This window comes from Periplaneta americana, chromosome 2 (assembly GCF_040183065.1).
Source record: "Periplaneta americana isolate PAMFEO1 chromosome 2, P.americana_PAMFEO1_priV1, whole genome shotgun sequence".
Taxonomy (NCBI): Eukaryota; Metazoa; Arthropoda; class Insecta; order Blattodea; family Blattidae; genus Periplaneta; species Periplaneta americana.
Window position 1 is genome coordinate 194,200,155 of NC_091118.1, and position 21,869 is coordinate 194,222,023.

A 21,869-nucleotide genomic window follows, 5' to 3' on the forward strand; every position below is an offset into this window, starting at 1 on the left:
AGGAAAGTCAGATATATATATATATATATATATATATATATATATATATATATCTACAGGGTGAAAATGTGACATTCCTGCACAAACTGCGTGTAAGTAGTGACTAGTTCAAATTAAAACAAATATTTTTGAAAAATTTCTAAACTTAGTAGATCTATAAAACATATTTCGTGGGACATGGGATATATGGCTGCTGTTACTGAAGGGTGTGGTTAGGGCTGCCAAATATACAAAGTGAACCGTAAGTAATGTCATTTATTCCAAGGGGTTATTCTTTGAGATATTTCAAACAGAAAAGTTTAATACAATTTTGCCCGTTTCTGCTTTCTTCACGAGATAAAAATTATGTTATATGAAACATTTCATAGCTTGTTTTGGGAAAGCCATTGATTTAATTCGAAATATGCTCAGTCAATTTAAGAGAGCAGTGTATTATGATAATTAATAAATGATTGAAAGAATTTTCAGTCTTGTCCTTAAAAATGTACAGAAGTTTGACTCGAACAAATTTAATATTTTTAAATTCTCTTGCAGGACGAAAAGTTACAATTGTCCAGATCAAATTTCTGCACATTTAAAGGGCAAATCTAAAATTCTTTCAATCATTTACTATCATAATACGCCACTCTCTTAAATTGACTGAGCATATTGGGAATTGAATGAATGGCTTTACCAAAACATGCTACGAAATATTTCATATAAAACAAGCGAAATTGTATTTAACTTTTTCGTTTGAAATATCTCAAAGAATAATCCCTTGAAATTAATGACATTACTTACTGTTCACTATATATAACTATGAGAGGTCAGGGAATCGATAAAATTTCACTTTGACAATTTTAATTTTGTGCAATGGACTGGCATAATTTTGCATTATTTATTATAAGTGCACAATGTGATTGTTTAAAAATGTGAAGAAGACTTGAATTAAGACAAATTTTAAAGTCAAAGACATTTACTTTTATTACCTAAATGTATTGTTTATTTTTTCTTCTTTCTGCCTACCTATAATTAAATTCTGAACTGCCGAACACGAGCATTTCTCATACGGAGGTAAATTCATTTAATTTTTTGTTTTAATATTTAATATGTTCAGCATTGTTTACTTACTTACTTACAAATGACTTTTAGAGAACCCGGAGGTTCATTTCCGCCCTCACATAAGCCCATCATCGGTCCCTATCCTAAGCAAGATTAATTCATGTATATAATACTATTTAATGCATTTATTTAATGTACTAATGAATATGTTTTTCTAATAAATGCGTATGTATTACTATATTAAAATCATCTAATTAAGTAAACATTCATGTACATTACATACAACGTAAAAGATTTACATTCTTAGTAAATTTTATTGTCTGATCAGTCAATTAGCACATACATCTGTTAATTTGTTTTCTAAAAGATCTGATATTACTGACTGGCCATTAATTTAATAAATCATATGCGCTACAATAAAATTTTGCAATAATTCTTTTCTTATAATGCTTAATAGTAACCATGGAAATGATTTTGTATTGTGCAAAGAATATACGAGGAAGTCATCAACATTTTGGAAGACGGAAACTCGTAAAAAATTAAGACGAAGTACCACAGAGCTGGCAATTCTAGTTGCAGATACCACAGAAGAACCAAATAGGCTAAAGCCAGTATGTCTTCCAGCGTATTCGAACTATGCAGGTAATATTTAAAATGGGTTGATCTATTAAGTAGAAACTTCGGTGTGAAATTTATCTCCATAAGTACACAGAACTGTGAAAGGGGTTGGATTTCTCTTGGCTTCGATTTATAAAAATAGATGCAACTTTTAAGATGTTTTTAAGTGACTGCAAATCCTTACCACAACCAGGTGAATGCATTTTTGGAAAATTAATTTTTAAGTACTGAAACAACCAAAAATTTTTAGGTACTTCATAACTCAAATAAAATTTATAATCCAATTCATGCAATTGAATCCTTGCCATATCCGATAGTACTTGCACACTGCAAATTCGATAAGATATCGCCTCTTACTTTCACTAGCACATTATTTGAGAAAAATTTGAGGTATCGCTTCAAATATAAGAGTATTTCACCTTATTGGGACAAATGTGAATAAAATTACTTGTTATACAAATCTGGCTTTCAGGTAGAAGCTCCCTGTAAAGCAGGTTTGAGGTACGTTAACAGAAAGCCACAATTTAAGTCACACAAGTATTTGTGTGCACTCATAGTTGAGTTCTGGCGCCTTGTCAGCTCATTTGAGTCGTGTGGATACAAAGGAAAAATTGTGACGGTGTCGTGTATAGTTACTGGGATAGCTCAGTCGGAAGAGCGTTCGCGCGCTAAGCGAAGGGTCCCAGGATCGATACCGGGCTCCGGAACAATTTTTTCTTGAAATTATTCAAAATTACTTTTTATTCATTTATTTATTTTTTAAAACTAATTGATCTCTCGCAAACCACAAAATAATTTTTTCTCCCTCCCCCCTCCTCCTCCTCCTTCTTCTTCTTCTTCTTCTTCTTCTTCATCTACATCGAGCGTTGGTCTTAATGCGTAGCCTCCACAGATCACTTTCTTAGCTTTGATTTTTCATGCAACCTCATTTCATTTCATTTAATTTTTATCTGCCCATAAAAGAGTTAAAACCATAGGACTTGTCAAAGTGAAAGAGAGAGAAAATAATTAAAACAGAAAACAACAATTAAAATAGATAAAAATACAATAAATTAGGGCCAATGTAAACCCACACGTATTTAATATAAATTGTAGGGACAAAGGTTTGTTAACATTTTTTATGTATCTTTTAAAATATGTTAAATAATTCGTATTATTAATTTCATGAGGCAAACCATTATATATTTTTAAACCAGAGACCATATACGTTTTGTTGAAACTTGTCATTCGATGTGCTGGAATATTAAAATTTTCCTTAACACGAGTGTTGTAATAATGATAATCACTATTTCACTCCCTCGCTACGTCTTTCCATCTAGCTTTAGATTTTCTTACTCCTCTTTTACCTTACGTACAATTCCTTCTGAGATATGTAATCTCCATTCTAATTAAATTATCAGTCCATTGCAACTCTTGAATCTTAATAAAATGTAGTAACTTCTATTTCTTCATGCATAATACTTTAAGAGTTCGTTGCATATAATTCCCCATCTGTCTTCATCCAATTTTGATCCAAAAATAATTCTTAAAGTCTTTCTTTTAACCTTGTCCAACATGTCACTTGTTTCTCTGTCAGTTTCCAAGTTTCAAAATCGTAACAAAGAAATGACCTCACAATATTCTTATTCCGTGTACTTTTCGTATGCATGGTTCTGTAGTATTGAACAACGTGATCTATTAACTAGAATTTTCTTCTCTTGGACCTCTACCATTTCATAGTTATATTCATGGGTCTGTAAGGTAGAACTCAAAATGAAGTTATGAGATTTCTCAATCTCTGTATTACTGAATTGGAAAGCTTGTCCTTGCTTTTTAAACTGAGTCAAAACTCTTGGTTTGTCCGTATTAATTCCTAGCTCCCTGAACTGGGCGTGATTTCTAATTGTACTTCACTACTTATATCATCAGCATTATGTCTGATTTGGCATGATTTATAGTATAATGTACAATTTGTGTCTATTATCAATTTCTTAACAACATATTAAAGTGCAAGGTTAAAGACAACTGGAGCCAGCTCACCATCTTCATTCAAACTACATTTTATCTGAAGAATATCTGACAAATCTGTTATTACTCTTAACTTGAAATTAAGAGCATAATGATTGGTACATAAAGAAGTTGCTTACAGATATATGAGGATAATTATTGACGTTCTTTATAATTTAAACAGAATAGAATCGCACATAATAACGTACCTATCAACACTAATATAACGGAGTTTTACTGTTTTCAGCAAACAAAGGAGTTAGACTTATGAAATGACAAAATATCCAAAAAAATTAAGCGTAATCGCTATAATGTTCACAACAGAAAGGTCTACCATAGAATGGTCCAAGAAATATTGTCCACAAATTGTAAGAAACGGTCCAATATGGAAAAAGACTGAAACTTGAAATTGTTTAGTCTGTGATTTTCTACTGACTGACCTTAATGTCAACCAGTCGCAAAAATTACTACGTGGTCATAATTCTTGTGTTCGCTTCGTCCGTCGCGCTGACCACATTACCCCATCCTTCCAAACTCTAAACTGGCTGCGGCTTAACGAACGTAGAAATGTTCATTCTTTTGTTCTCCTTTTCCAAGTCCTTCACACTTCTACACCTACCTACCTTGCCTCCCGTTTCAGTTACCTGTCACCATATCATAATCTCTTCACACGCACGCAAAATAGCCACATACTAGCCACACCAACACATAAGACATCATCGTATTCATCATCATACACAATCTCGCTCTCGCGCTTGTGGAATACCCTACCCAGTGACATCAGAGACTGTCGGAATTTAGTAGCGTTCAAAAGCAAACTTATTGAGCATTTTCTTACTGCGTAGAGTAGGTTTAATTTTTACTTAATTAATAAAAAAAATGTTTCTCTATTCTTAACTTTTACAATAAACTGTCTAGCTTTTATTAATCAGTTAATCTTTTAGTACTTTGATTTTTATTGTATTTGCAAATGTAATATTAATTGTAATTATAATTGTAATTGTATTCTTAATATTGTAGTTGTAATCCCCTGGTAGAGGGGAAGAGAAGGCCTGATAGCCTTATCTCTACCAGGTTAAATAAATAAACAGTTTATGATTCATGAGCCCTAACCTAAAAATTAAATTTGTTTGACAACATGAAATGATAGTACGAACTCCGAAAACCGAATAACACTTTGAAATGTTTAATTTTTTAATTAATTAATAATGTATTAGTTATTAACATTATTAATAATTATTAATTACTAGGGCTAGAATTTTTATGCCCTAAAATGACAAAAGAAATATGCACTTATGACCTAAAAATTCCTGAAATATGCTCTATAATATATAAAAATATGCAATAACAAATTTAAATGTGTTTTTGTAGTTACCATGGACGTATAAACATGAATCACAGTTACTTCATAATTTAATATAATTTATTGGTCTGACCCAATATTTTGGGTTTGCCCTGCAACACAGAATAGCTCACAATAAATTTTAAAATGAAAAATTATATAAACAGGTTTCAGACAAAATTGATTAAGACATAAAAAAAATAGAACCAAGTATAATTTAAATTGAATGTACACCATAAAGATGCTGACGAAATATCGCTACAGAAAATTTTATAATGGTGGTGACGATGGCATCTTGAAGATCTCTCGTCAGCTTGTATTTTTCCCTCCACTTTACAAAGGCTTTCGGAATAGTGCCTCTCGCTCCAAAGAAGTAGACCGGTAACTGTGATTTTTTCAATGTTGTATTTCGCCGACAGGTACTGAATCGTGGGCTCGTAGATTTTCTTTTTCTCTTCGTTCACTTCAGATGATTGAGTGGCTGAGATTTCAAATCTGATCGTAGGATCAATTATTTCGGCTGTCTGTTTATTTCTATTTATAGCTATGGTATTGTTCCTACGATTGCTCCCACCATCAGCAATACAATGAACTTCCTCGTGAACGTCTAGATTTTTGGATCGAAGTGCATCTGCGATCATAGAACGTATGATGTTGTGACGTTTTATTCTGAGTACTTCTCCCTGTGGGCAACTCCCAAGCACATGTGGTAAAGTTTCATACTCACTGCAGTGCCTACAGTGGGTTGTGCCTGTAGAGCGACCAGGGAGAGAACGTACTTTTTTTTTCATTATGCACATGTCTATATGATGGCTATGTGACCGTTTTTATTTTCTCTGTAATCGCTCAAAATCTGTAAAATACATTTAATCGCATTCATTACGTGTGGACCACACAGATGATCGAACCTTTCTGTCACGGACAATATATCTCTGATAATCAAGTGAATATTTACGTTGCTAAAATATAATAGAACCAAACTGGAAACTGAAGCTTTCTATGAGAATGATAAACAGAAACAGAAAGAAGGAATGATACATAGTCACCAGAATAGACAAGTTTGAAGAATACTTTCAACTGTACAACACATATCATCACATCCAGAGATGTGTTTCTTGCGTTAGTCTGAAATTCTCTGAAGACCGCTCTGTTAAACGGTGGGACCACACCACATTTTACTTTAACCACTTAAATCAGCACTGCTGTTTTTATAAAAGAAATAATTAAATTACATTACTGTATAAATCTAGTTTCTAACAGATGATTTACCATTATCCAACAGTTCGAGTCACTCATTTCACTGTCACATGGCTGTCTCTTTCGCAACAAGGAATTCTTGTGAAGTCCATTTTAAAATGTACAATCGAGTTTGCAAATTCCTCAACCTCGAATATTTACACCGTCGTTACGAAACGTGTGACGTCATTACAGGAAGTGAAGGTCGTCCGGAGTTCTGGAGACCTGAAACAAGAAGCCATAGTCAGAGCATTGTTACTACTTCCTGTCTTGTGAAGGAAAGGAATTCCGCTAATTAAAAATAACAACAAATAAACACCATTACACGAAATATCTCGAGACGTAAGGGACGATATAATGATGAAGGAAAGAACAATTGCTCCGTCTAGATAACAGTTCAATTAGAGGAAGAAGTAGGCATGTATGTCTTCTCTGTTTACAGTCTAACCTTCAGGTGAATAGACATTGCGTACTGCCGAAATTACGTAATCTATTTTCCCTTACTTAAAATGATTATAGACCCTATCAACAGGCCTAAAACATGAAAACAACATTTACGGATAAACTCAAAAAGATGCAGAACAGCATAGCGAAGAGGTATTTAAAATTATCAGTTTTAAATCAATGTCGATATCCCTTTTATAGATCAAATAACTCCGATATTGTTAACTTTAACAAGGTATTATCACAGTCACGAAGCTCAATACGTAGGGAATATGCATCCATAGATAGTTGCTAACCACTAGGATCGCTATGATCGCCTCATCACAGACAATGCGAAATAGTATCGACACAGTCTATTGTTCCTAGTACCCTCAACAACTCAAGCTTCGTAACTGTATATACTGGACTGTGGTGTTACTGCCATAAAAACCAATCTGTCACCTAAAAGTAAAAATAATAATAATAATAATAATAATAATAATAATAATAATAATAATATATATTAATAAAAAAATAATTAATAGTTGGAAAATGATACCCATCTGATGATGCTTAACAAAGGGATATAGTTTTTCAATGAGTACCAGCACACTATGAATTAAGGGCTTTGCCGGAAGAAAGGCGGATAGACCTATACGCCCTTCTTCGGGAAAACGGTTTAAAATGTAGTGAATAATTATAGTAGCGAAATTTTGTTTTGATTGTACTGTACATACCTGCAGGACAGGGCTGAGTGCGTGTATAACATTTTATTCAGGTGCGTTTTAAAATCTTGGATTGCATGTATCTCAATTCGCCATATTGACGTATACGACCTTTTTCCGGCAAACCGCTCAATTAGGCTATCTGGTAATTCACTGGTATGCAAACATTTCGCTACAGAGAAACTATATTTTTCAGTTCCCCACTATGGATAGTTATAAAGTCAATATGTAGTGTCGTTTCATCACGTCCAATTTTCTAAAAAATAACATTTTTTTTTTTCGAAATTCATGAGAATGTCTAAATACTGAAATAAGTAACCTATATATCCTTAGATAAATTATATTATTATTATTACGTTAAAGTTGGTAATTTAGACAAAGGAATCACTCAAACGTTATAAAACAACATAAATTGAAAATTATCAACAAATTATCCCTAAATTTAATTTTTATTGTTTAATATTGCTAGGAAACTTGAAGAAAAAAAAATTCACTTCATTTCTACATTTATTCATATGCCATTCCTTGAAACTGGCAAATATAAATGTGTGTTTATTTTGTGAAAAGAAAGTCTCTTAAGTGGTGCAATGAAATTACTTCCTGTTGAAGTGCACTGCCAAAGAGCAGAATTCCGGAAGCAGGTTATAAAATAATTTAAAGCTTCATAATTAATTTTATGCTCGACCATGCCGAAATGTAATAATTATACACCTGGTAGCAGACCTTTAATGCATGTCATTAAAGTACACCTACTCATTAAAGGTCAGGTCTTTCAGCCAATGACGACTCAGGTTACAACTGTTCAGCCAATGACAGGCCAGCTTTCTACCGTTATAAAACCGCAAGTATCGATTATTCTCGGATATGCAATCGAAAGAGAATTAGCGAAAAGTCACGGAGGCTGGAAATCCAATACTGTCGCAGAAGGTTATGTTCTGTTACTATAATAATTAGCGTTAATTGTAAATAACATTCAAATAAATTCAATTTGTCATCTCGTTTTTCAATGTCTAATTTAATTTCAATGTTATCTCTGTAGGTTCTTATGGCCTAGCAAGGTCAATGTGGACATCTGTTCCTCGGAAAAAATCAATACTTTCGCGTCTGCGCACATCTCACAACATACGGGACATTGCTAAAAAATTAATAATATCAAGTTAGAAATATGGTCGAGCATAAAAAGTCGTATGAAACTCGCCTATAATGATAATTAAGAAGCTCGTATGAAAATTATGAAACTCGCTTGCACTCGTTTCATAAATAACCATACTCGCTTCTTAATTACCTTCATTATAGGCTCGTTGCATAATGTAACTTACTATTATACCCTCGAATGTTATATCACGGCTTTAAAATATGTTTTCAAAAATAATACAGGGTGTTAAAAAAGTATCCAATATTTTAGAAGGTGCTAGTATGCATCAAAACAAGAAAATAATATTATGTAATAAACATCGGTCGTACAACACATACTTTCTGAGATCTGAACACTTGTTCATAGGAGCTGCTCAATGTGACGTCCATTCATGGCAATGCATTCCTCTGCCCTTCGGCGTAAGGAATCACGCACTCTTTGAAATTTGTTTTAAACGTTAATAAGAAAGTCCTGATAACGATCCCCAGTTAATCTCTGTGATAGCACGTATGGCCCTATTAATCTATCACCAAGAACGCCTGCCCATACGTTGATTGAGAATCGGTGCTGATGCCTTGTTTCTTCAACTGCATGGGGATTTTCATCAGCTCACACATGCTGATTACCAAAATTCACAACACCATCTCTGCTGAACTCCGTTCATATCCGCAACCAGACTTTTGTTTTCAGTATTCCTTGCGGCATATCAGTATTCCATGCCAGGGGTGTCAACTACGGTATGATTATCTGGTAGTCTGCTGTATTGTAGGGCAGAGAAAATAATGCATTGTCATGAATAGACGTCACATTGAGCACCTCCTATGAACAAGTGTTCAGATCTCAGAAAGTATGTGTTGTAGGATCCATGTTTATTAGATATTATTTTCTTGTTTTGATGTATACTACCACCTTCTAAAATATTGGATACTTTTTTTTAACAACACGTATACCTCATTTAACGTGTTTAATAATTCTTGTTTAAATTTTGAAGTTTTTCGTTCTCATTTCCAAAAATTACAGAAAAACCTGGCGCGATAGAGAAACTCTGAATAGTCTACAGACTCCGATTCAACAATCTTCAATACCTAAAAGCAGTCATACAGCTAAGTTAGATTATCGTATTAAATTATTTTTTTAAAATCATGGACTTTGCCAATTTTGACTTTTTTTTTTTCATTTTTATTTTCAAAATTACAGAAAAACCTGCCGTCATACAGAAAATATGAATATAAGCCTATATTCGGATTTAGAGCACTTCAGTTAACTAGAATCAGTAATTTTTCTCTTGTAGCAGAAAATATTTTTTTCTTTTGAAATGCATATCTTCATAATGAAGCTGCTGACCGTCTTGGTAAGAAGGGAAGTAAAATCTTACAAAATCCCATGCCAACTTTATCATATAGGCTACTACAGTTAAAAGATTAATCAACTTAAAATATTAAATTTTCACGGAATTTCAAATAATAAAAGATGGGAGTGCCTCAATATAGGCCTACAGCTTGTCCAAGTCAAGTCTGCAAGTGGGGATATCGGGATCGCATGTAGAGGCAAAACACAGTTGCCACATAGGTCACTTGACGCTCAGATTTCAACGTGTGCACATCGTTTAAAATACACTACGGAGCGCACGCATTTTTTGTCCTTGTCTTCAGATAAAGGCAACAGTTACGCTGTCTCCCCCCTCATGCAACTTTCTCCACGCTTGCCAATCAGAACGCCAAACCTCACTGTCAAGCAAAGTAGAAGTGCAGTCTATTTCAAAGCGTCTTAAATTGTTACCGCTCTATGAACTGAAGCGCGGTAGGAAAACTTTGCTGTCATATGAGACTGTACTGGTTTCCTCTCGTTACCGCCTCCTTCCACTACAGAACTGCCTACAACTTCCCCTCTCGGCTCGCAGACTTAACTTGGTCGAGCTGTACAACAAAATGTAATTCCTGAGTATCCAAGGAAAAGTGCAGTTGCATCCTTTCGGTTACTCACAGGGCACGACTGTCAAAACACTTGATCGAAATTGGATTTTTTTTAGTTGGTTTACCCTTCTGTGATGGCACTAACTGAGGATTTCGTTCCGTCTTTAAAAATTCAGTTCTGATTAATTCTGCATTTGAAAATTTTTACATAGGTTACTATAACTACCATGAACAATGGATATAGTGTACATTATAGAGCTATGGACATTATGACTCTGGACATCAGAGTGAAATGGACATTATACTACTATGGACATTTTGACTCTGGACATGAGAGTGAAGTGGACATTATACTACTATGGACATTATGACTCTGGACATCAGAGTGAAATGGACATTATACTACTATGGACATTTTGACTCTGGACATCAGAGTGAAGTGGATATTATATTACTATGGACATTATGACTCTGGACATCAGAGTGAAATGGACATTATACTACTATGGACATTTTGACTCTGGACATCAGAGTGAAGTGGACATTATAGAGCTATGGACATTATGACTCTGGACATCAGAGTGAAATGGACATTATACTACTATGGACATTTTGACTCTGGACATGAGAGTGAAGTGGACATTATACTACTATGGACATTATGACTCTGGACATCAGAGTGAAATGGACATTATACTACTATGGACATTTTGACTCTGGACATCAGAGTGAAGTGGACATTATACTACTATGGACATTATGACTCTGGACATCAGAGTGAAATGGACATTATACTACTATGGACATTTTGACTCTGGACATCAGAGTGAAGTGGACATTATACTACTATGGACATTATGACTCTGGACATCAGAGTGAAATGGACATTATACTACTATGGACATTTTGACTCTGGACATCAGAGTGAAGTGGACATTATAGAGCTATTGACATTTTGACTCTGGACATCAGATTGAAGTGGACATTATACTACTACATGGACATTTTGACTCTGGACATCAGAGTGAAGTGGACATTATACTACTATGGACATTTTGACTCTGGACATCAGAGTGAAGTGGACATTATACGGTACTACTATGGACATTATGACTCTGGACATCAGAGTGAAGTGGACATTATACTACTATGGACATTTTGACTCTGGACATCAGAGTGAAGTGGACATTATAGAGCTATGGACATTTTGACTCTGGACATCAGAGTGAAGTGGACATTATACGGTACTACTATGGACATTATGACTCTGGACATCAGAGTGAAGTGGACATTATAGAGCTATGGACATTTTGACTCTGGACATCAGAGTGAAGTGGACATTATACGGTACTACTATGGACATTATGACTCTGGACATCAGAGTGAAGTGGACATTATACTACTATGGACATTTTGACTCTGGACATCAGAGTGAAGTGGACATTATAGAGCTATGGACATTTTGACTCTGGACATCAGAGTGAAGTGGACATTATACGGTACTACTATGGACATTATGACTCTGGACATCAGAGTGAAGTGGACATTATACGGTACTACTATGGACATTATGACTCTGGACATCAGAGTGAAGTGGACATTATAGAGCTATGGACATTTTGACTCTGGACATCAGAGTGAAGTGGACATTATACGGTACTACTATGGACATTATGACTCTGGACATCAGAGTGAAGTGGACATTATACTACTATGGACATTATGACTCTGAACATCAGAGTGAAGTGGACATTATAGAACTATGGACATTTTGACTCTGGACATCAGAGTGAAGTGGACATTATACGGTACTACTATGGACATTATGACTCTGGACATCAGAGTGAAGTGGACATTATAGAGCTATGGACATTTTGACTCTGGACATCAGAGTGAAGTGGACATTATACGGTACTACTATGGACATTATGACTCTGGACATCAGAGTGAAGTGGACATTATACTACTATGGACATTTTGACTCTGGACATCAGAGTGAAGTGGACATTATAGAGCTATGGACATTTTGACTCTGGACATCAGAGTGAAGTGGACATTATACGGTACTACTATGGACATTATGACTCTGGACATCAGAGTGAAGTGGACATTATAGAACTATGGACATTTTGACTCTGGACGATTTAACATGGACATTTTCAACGTGGACATTATTCCATGGACATTTTGACGTATGGACATTATGATCCTGGACTTTATGTCTGGTAACCAAATCCACTGTGCGTGAGAAATATTGGAAAGCAAGAGAGTTAATAATGACTTTATTGCAAAGAGATCAGCATTAGTTAATAAGCGAACTTGCTTTACTAGCCGCTAATATTTTTGATTGGGATCACAGTGTAACAAACACTATATCATGTTTAAGATGACATTATAAACATATAAAGTAACTTGAAACGTGTACGGGATGAATGGTGGCGTTCCTCTTTGTCGTGCAGGAAGTGAGCACATATCGCACGTCTGGAGCGCGGCATGCCATTGTGATGTGTTTTTAATGGACTATCGAACGATGGAGAAGAGAGATCCGAATCCTTTGGGCCCTATTAGTCAATCGCGTCTGTGTGTTTCACTTCCTGGCCCGTGAGCCAGCATATGGCCGCACAGTATGTTAATTACATTATATTTTCGAAGAAAACACACTCTGTGGGAAGAAGAAAACGGTGGTTATTTAATTCTACTGGACCACAAATTATAGACTCCATATTTTGAATAAATCTATGTATGCCGAGTGGTAAACCTATGTACAAAGTATATGATTATGTCTCGTGACCAGAATATTGTACGAAATGCAAACATAAAAATTAGAGATTTATCATTCGAAGAGGTTGAAAAATTCAAATATCTTGGAGCAACAGTAACAAATATAAATGACACTCGGGAGAAAATTAAACGCAGAATAAATATGGGAAATGCGTGTTGTTATTCGGTTGAGAAGCTTTTGTCATCCAGTCTGCTGTCAAAATATCTGGAAGTTAGAATTTATAAAAGTTATATTACCGGTTATTCTGTATGGTTGTGAAATCTGGACTCTCACTTCGAGAGAGGAACAAAGATTAAGGGTGTTTGAGAATAAAGTTCTTAGGAAAATATTTGGGGCTAAGAGGGATGAAGTTACAGGAGAATAGAGAAAGTTACACAACACAGAACTGCAAGCATTGTATTCTTCACCTAACATAATTAGAAACATTAAACCCAGACGTTTGAGATGAGCAAGGCATGTAGGACATATGGGTGAATCCAGAAATGAATATATAGAGTGTTAGTTGGGAGGCCAGAGGGGAAAAGACCTTTAGGGAGGCCGAGACGTAGGTGGGAAGATAATATTAAAATGGATTTGAGAGAGGTGGGATATGATGATAGAGACTGGATTAATCTTGCTCAGGATAGGGACCAATGGGGGGCTTATGTGAGGGCGGCAATGAACCTCCGGGTTCCTTAAAAGTCAATAAGTAAGTAAGTAAGTAAGTAAGTAAGTAAGTAAGTAAGTAAGTAAGTAAGTAAGTAAGGCAGAGAATGACCTCTCTACATCGCAGGAAGTTATGGGTATAAACTTGAATGAACTTTTTTCTGCTATTTACTTTTTTCTTTCTTTTCCCTTTTCCCTCCTGATTCCTGAAGCTAAAATAAGGGACATGAAAATTGGGAAATAGAGGTGTCCACTCAAAATAATTAAAACAATGCATTTAAACTGAATATTGTATGATGTATGCATGACTAAGGTAAAGATTGCTTAAATATGCATTATGCATGTTTATATCCCCAAAAAAAAGGCCAAACGATGCAAATATGCACGGAAAAAATACACATATTTGGAACCGGATAGTAATGAAATGGATAAGTACCTACTAAGTTTGAATGATGTTCTATGTTTGTATAAAAACATGCACTTGCATGGAATTCTCGTCTCTACTTATAAATATCTGGGAATCAGACAGCTTATTGACTACACGAGGGTTGCAGCTACTTACGTAAGAGTCAATAATGTTGATATTAGCCATCCTTGAACAAGGAATGCTGAGGTGGGTAAAAATAGCTGGAGCGAGTAGGAAGCTCGTAGTCTAAGAAGCAGGTCAAAAATATGGCCTCGGATGAATAATGAACATCTCAGCCATGACCATTTATCATTTCACAGGTAATCGTGCACTTAATAAAACAAAGTCGCATTGTATTGTACACAGGCTTATAGGACTAAGATAAGGGAAATAATAGAAGGACACAAAGAACAGGATAATGAATAAAGAGGACTAAGACGAGGGAAATAATAGAAGGACACAAAGACCGGGATAATGAATAAAGAGGACTAAGACGAGGGAAATAATAGAAGGACACAAAGAACAGGATAATGAATAAAGAGGACTGAGACGAGGGAAATAATAGAAGGACACAAAGACCGGGATAATGAATAAAGAGGACTAAGACGAGGGAAATAATAGCAGGACACAAAGACCGGTATAATGAATAAAGAGGACTGAGACGAGGGAAATAATAGAAGGACACAAAGACCGGGATAATGAATAAAGAGGACTAAGACGAGGGAAATAATAGCAGGACACAAAGACCGGTATAATGAATAAAGAGGACTGAGACGAGGGAAATAATAGCAGGACACAAAGACCGGGATAATGAATAAAGAGGACTGAGACGAGGGAAATAATAGCAGGACACAAAGAACAGGATAATGAATAAAGAGGACTGAGACGAGGGAAACAATAGAAGGACACAAAGACCGGTATAATGAATAAAGAGGACTGAGACGAGGGAAACAATAGCAGGACACAAAGACCGGTATAATGAATAAAGAGGACTGAGACGAGGGAAATAATAGCAGGACACAAAGACCGGTATAATGAATAAAGAGGACTAAGACGAGGGAAATAATAGAAGGACACAAAGACCGGTATAATGAATAAAGAGGACTAAGACGAGGGAAATAATAGCAGGACACAAAGACCGGTATAATGAATAAAGAGGACTGAGACGAGGGAAATAATAGCAGGACACAAAGACCGGTATAATGAATAAAGAGGACTGAGACGAGGGAAATAATAGGAGGACACAAAGACCGGTATAATGAATAAAGAGGACTGAGACGAGGGAAATAATAGCAGGACACAAAGACCGGTATAATGAATAAAGAGGACTGAGACGAGGGAAATAATAGAAGGACACAAAGACCGGTATAATGAATAAAGAGGACTAAGACGAGGGAAATAATAGCAGGACACAAAGACCGGTATAATGAATAAAGAGGACTGAGACGAGGGAAATAATAGCAGGACACAAAGACCGGTATAATGAATAAAGAGGACTAAGACGAGGGAAATAATAGAAGGACACAAAGACCGGTATAATGAATAAAGAGGACTAAGACGAGGGAAATAATAGCAGGACACAAAGACCGGTATAATGAATAAAGAGGACTAAGACGAGGGAAATAATAGCAGGACACAAAGACCGGGATAATGAATAAAGAGGACTGAGACGAGGGAAATAATAGAAGGACACAAAGACCGGTATAATGAATAAAGAGGACTGAGACGAGGGAAATAATAGGAGGACACAAAGACCGGGATAATGAATAAAGAGGACTAAGACGAGGGAAATAATAGCAGGACACAAAGACCGGGATAATGAATAAAGAGGACTGAGACGAGGGAAATAATAGAAGGACACAAAGACCGGTATAATGAATAAAGAGGACTGAGACGAGGGAAATAATAGCAGGACACAAAGACCGGTATAATGAATAAAGAGGACTAAGACGAGGGAAATAATAGCAGGACACAAAGACCGGGATAATGAATAAAGAGGACTGAGACGAGGGAAATAATAGCAGGACACAAAGACCGGTATAATGAATAAAGAGGACTGAGACGAGGGAAATAATAGGAGGACACAAAGACCGGGATAATGAATAAAGAGGACTAAGACGAGGGAAATAATAGAAGGACACAAAGACCGGGATAATGAATAAAGAGGACTAAGACGAGGGAAATAATAGAAGGACACAAAGACCGGGATAATGAATAAAGAGGACTAAGACGAGGGAAATAATAGAAGGACACAAAGACCAGGATAATGAATAAAGAGAACTAAGACAAGGAAAACAGAAGAACGAGTAGGAAGATAACGAAGACTGAAGCTAAGTGTAGGAGAAGAATAAGGATAACAAAGATAAAGGGGATGACAAGAACGAGAAGGATAACTCTGATGATAATGAGAATAACAAGGAAGTGGAGAGAATGGAGATGATGTGTTGGGAGAAAGATGGGCGGAATTGTGATAAGATTTCGGGAAAGGTGTAGAAGTTTAAAGAAAGAGCCGAAGAAAGCGATGCTGAAAAGAAACAGAGGAATCAGAGATGATGTGATTTGTTTGAAGAAATGAAGAAAGAGAGGAGCGTAGTAAGGGAGGACGGGAGAAGTAAATGTTAATTCAAGAATTTTATTGAATGCTTCGTGACTACAAATCTGGCTTCGATCCAGGTGCTTCTGAATGAGAATTACTCCGCTCCTCGTAAATCTGGCATCAGAACGGAAGTACGCGCAGGCCTCACGCAGTAGGTCGATCGGGTGCAGGCGTACCCAGCGAGTGCGCGTGCACCGAGACACCTGTTCACACAGCTGACTGTGGGTATGACGTGTCCGTTTACCTTTTACTCGTTGTTGTGTAGGAAAGGCCACGAAATGCGGCGAGTCTTGGAATTTGGTTAGCGACTTTCATTGCGATAACAACAGAGTGTGAATCACCTGCCCAGTAATAGGAAAACGATCCTGTTACGGACTTCGTGGTGGGTTTATGAATGTTAACGACTTACTGTATGTCTTCGTTCCACTCAGATAACACTGGCATGCAACCATTTTGCTACAGAAAAACTATTTATATTTTTCAGTTCCCCACTATGGATAGTTACAAAGCTCATATTGACTACCATATGAAATCGATCAGTAAAAAACCTCGCATTTTTTATACTCTAATTTTTTTCCTACTTATGCAAGATGCTGAGGAGAGTGCATTTTCAAAAACATAATATCGAAATATATTATTTTAATGTACCGAAGTACGTATGATATTTCCATGCAGATATTCTTCGTCATCATACGATTAAAGAGTAATGGAACGGAGAAAAATTCTCTCCGGCGCCGGGATTTGAATCCGGGTTTTCAGCTCTACGTGCTGATGCTTTATCCACTAAGCCACACCGGATACCCACCCCGGCGTCGGACAGAATCGTCTCAGTTTAAGTTCCAACTCTTGGGTTCCCTCTAGTGGCCGCCCTCTGTACTACGTCATAGATGTCTATGAACGTACGACTGAAGTCTACACATGTGCTGAGGTGCACTCGTTATGAGTGACTAGTTGGCCGGGATCCGATGGAATAAGCGCCGTCTTAAATCACGATGAAAGAGGAACGGCAACTAGAGGGAACCCAAGAGTTGGAACTTAAACCGAGACGATTCTGTCCGACGCCGGAGTGGGTATCCGGTGTGGCTTAGTGGATAAAGCATCAGCACGTAGAGCTGAAAACCCGGGTTCAAATCCCGGCGCCGGAGAGAATTTTTCTCCGTTCCATTACTCTTTCATCGTATGATGACGCAGAATATCTGCATGGAAATATCATATGTACTTCGGTACATTAAAATAATATATATGATATGCGTAAATCACTTCGTGATTTAAGACGGCGCTTATTCCGTCGGATCCCGGCCAACTAGTCACTCATAACGAGTGCACCTCAGCACATGTGTGGATTTCAGTCCTACGTTCATAGACATCTATGACGCAGTGCAGAGGGCGGCCACTAGAGGGAACCCAAGAGTTGGAACTTAAACTGAGACGATTCTGTCCGACGCCGGGGTGGGTATCCGGTGTGGCTTAGTGGATAAAGCATCAGCACGTAGAGCTGAATACCGGGTTCAAATCCCGGCGCCGGAGAGAATTTCTCTCCGTTCCATTACTCTTGCATCGTATAATATCGAAAGTCAAACGGTTTGCGTATTATTGAGCGACAAATTTAGCGTATTTTAGAAAAACAAGCCTCTTTCAGCGCTCAGAACTCTGGAACCATTTACTGCAGAACATTGAACGAGAGCTCATTTTGAAGCTGACATTTGGTAGGTTATGTTAAGAAGTAATCCTTATTTTTATTATACATAGAGAGATAGATAATCTGATTTTACTTGCTTTTAGGCTTTTTGCCAATTTGTAAAAATGTAAAAAAATATTGAGAAAAAACCTTGCATTATTAAGAGGGATTCGGCATTGTATGCTTAGTGGTACGGCAATAAGTTTCGAGGGTATTAAATAGATTATTTTCACACGCATAGAATTGAAAGACGCAGAACCGCACGACTGGCCGAGAGCTGAAGATAAGCGAGCGTTGGATGTCATTTTACTCCTGTGTTTATGAAAACCTGTGATAAAGCTAGCACAGTCATGACTGCTAGACGACACATCACGTGTTTGACTCCTGGCCTTGTTTGTCTCGGCTAGCTCCCGCCTCACAGTCAGCTGGTTAGTTCACGCGCGTAATTCAACAGTTCATAACATAAATATACGTCAAAAATGACTTTCATACTCCATCGGCAAGTCTATCGTGCTATTAAAAAGGAGTGCGTTATATGGGAGTAAAAATTTTTAATAGCCTCCCTATCGATATAAAAAATGAAACTCAAAACATAAGATTATTTAGAGCCAAATTAAAGAAGTACCTAATTTCTCACGCCTTCTATTCTGTAGGTGAATTCATGACATTCAATAACGCTTCTTGAAATTGATACTAAAACTTTGTGTTGTACTATTAGATTATATTGTAAATCTCGTCTGTATATATTTCATTTAGACTGTGACTATAAATAACTGTACTCCAACCACGAGAAAGTCTTTGGGGAATGAGACGAAGCGGGGTAATGCTGTGAATGAATGTTGACGTCATAAGATGTCATAAAGTCACACACGTGAGTACTCGTACCTGTATTGGCTAGCTCTCACAGCACAAACAATAACATTGATACACACATATTGATACTACCCTAGTTACAAAATTAGATCACTGTTAATCTCCTGGTCTTTTAATCTATAGGAAATAACATATGCAGGAGAGCGTATGGTTTTTAAACACGTTATAACGGTAATATTATCTATATACTTCGCTCCAATAGATGACGCAAGAGTAAGCACATTCCTTTCACGGTTGATCTCCTGGTTGGAGAACATTAATTATTAAGACTTTATAATAGTATTAAGTTTTTTTACTTGTTCCATATTCTAGCTGTGAAGCAATGTATGAATACTATGGAATGTTAATAAATACAATACAATACAATGCATAGATAACATAATTGTTATTCCAGAAACTGGGCATAAATTTGTTGCAACACCTATCACCACCACATTCCACATTTTCCTAGTCTCAGAGGAAATCGAACCGAAGTCCTCATTGTGGAAAACTGAAGCTCTGGTCGTGTAACTTATAGTGTTCGTATTAGAGAGTATTAACATAAGATACTAAAGGGTTACAAAAATTGGGATCGGAGTTGATAGTGAAAATTGACGGTCAAGGCAACCGGATTTCCGGTATGTTAAGTTTATACCGCAAACTTCCAGAATACAAGCTTATCATGTCATATGTTTATAGGCTTATACGACTTTTATACTATGTGGGATGTACAAGGTCTTCTTGGAACATCTCGTGCTGAAGGAATGATAGCAGGCATTTCTTTATAGTCCTCTTTTATGAACCCTGTGTTGTAAGGCTTCATCATCAAAATGCAGGCATTTGTCTCAGAGCGATGATGAGTCTTTCACGAAATGTTATCTGGTCCCACATTACCCTATTCTTAACATACAGGACTATTAAAAAAGATGGGGCAGATTTCAAATATTTATTTCTTCCAAACTACAAAATATAGAAACACAATACCAACGTTCCTAGACAGACGAAAGTTTAAATTTTGAACAGTCCGGGTAGAAGTTCCAATCATGGCCGCATTGGCGCTGTTGCTTGTCATGCGCGGCCGCATTGGCGCTGTTGATTGCAGTGTTAAGGCCAATGTCAGGCATAGGGGGGATAAAAACACGGTCTTTTACGTAACCCCACAGATAAAAATCACAAGGAGTGAGGTCTGGAGACCTGGAAGGTCACCGGCGATGAAGTTGATCTTCTCCTCCTCCTCTTCCAATCCAACGTCCTAGAATGGTGTCATTGTTGTGGTCGTCAGGATGCAATGCTTGAAATAACTGCAGTTTGTACGGCTTCATGTGCAGACGGTATTTCAGAACTCGCCATGCTGTTGGTTGAGGAATGTTCAGTTCTCTGCTTGCTCGTGTTGTGGATTTTTTGGGCTCCTTTCGTAAACTGTACGAATACGCTCGACATTTTCATTCGAGTACGTCCAGTGCTTTTCTGTTTGCAGATGCAACCATCTTCTACAAATTTTCGATGCCACTGGTAAATCTGCTTATGACGAGGCTGTTGTTTATTAAACTGACGGCGAAAAGCACGTTGAACTTCAATAATGGACTCTAGTTCTGCTAATTGCAGCACACAAAATGCTTTTTCCTGTTGTGTCGCCATTTTACTACAGACAAGCAACAGCGCCAATGCGGCCGTGATTGGAACTTCTACCCGCACTGTTCAAAATTTAAACTTTCGTCTGTCCAGGAACGTTGGAATTGTGTTTCTATCTTTTGTAGTTTGGAAGAAATAAATATTTGAAATCTGCTCCTTCTTTTTGGATAGCCCTGTATTTTATTGTGCACACGTCCGCTTGGCATTGAATCGTGATGTAAAACGTAACAGACACGGGGGCTATGCACTGGTAAAGGACGCGGTTATGTTAATTTGTATCGTGTGTCTAAATATGTCTGCAGAAGTCGACTGGCGTAGCGGATCTACATGCAAATGTATTCTGTCTTAACTTAGAACTCTTTCTTCACGAACTTATTTTTTGATCCATCACCTTGTTCTGCTCCCATTCTCGAAGGCCCTTTCACTTAATATGTAATTTTCACTAGTCTATAAAAAAGTGTATAAGAAAAGAACTGTAAATTAGTACGTTAATTTCTCTCGTCTCTTCATTTCACTCTTGTTATATCACGGTTTCTCTCATCTTTGGTCCCGTTAAGAACACAAAAGTACGGTTGCGGGTATATTTTTATGTCCGCAAGGCCCTGCACTTGTTGTCTCCTAAAGAATAACAATAATAATAATAATAATAATAATAATAATAATAATTTTTTTTTCGCTGTTATTTATACTCGCTTTAACATCTTTGGTCATATCGCGAGCTAATCTTTGGTTGAAATCCGAAGGCCTGTGTACTATTGTTGAGACTGGTTCTATTGTTGTGAACTAGATGGCGACTGTATATATATTATATTACTGATTAGTTATGAATATGATTTCCGTGATGAATGAGGCCGGTGAT

General features: G+C 36.7%; 1 protein-coding gene across 1 annotated transcript in view; it reads right to left on the reverse strand.

Moving 5' to 3' along the window:
* Positions 1–6,333: 6,333 nt before the first annotated feature.
* Positions 6,334–21,869, reverse strand: part of bdl (borderless) — a 191,576-nt gene continuing 176,040 nt past the window's right edge. Inside the window, 1 exon segment of the mRNA XM_069819236.1 lies at positions 6,334–6,448. The gene's annotated coding sequence lies outside the window, so the exon portion shown is untranslated.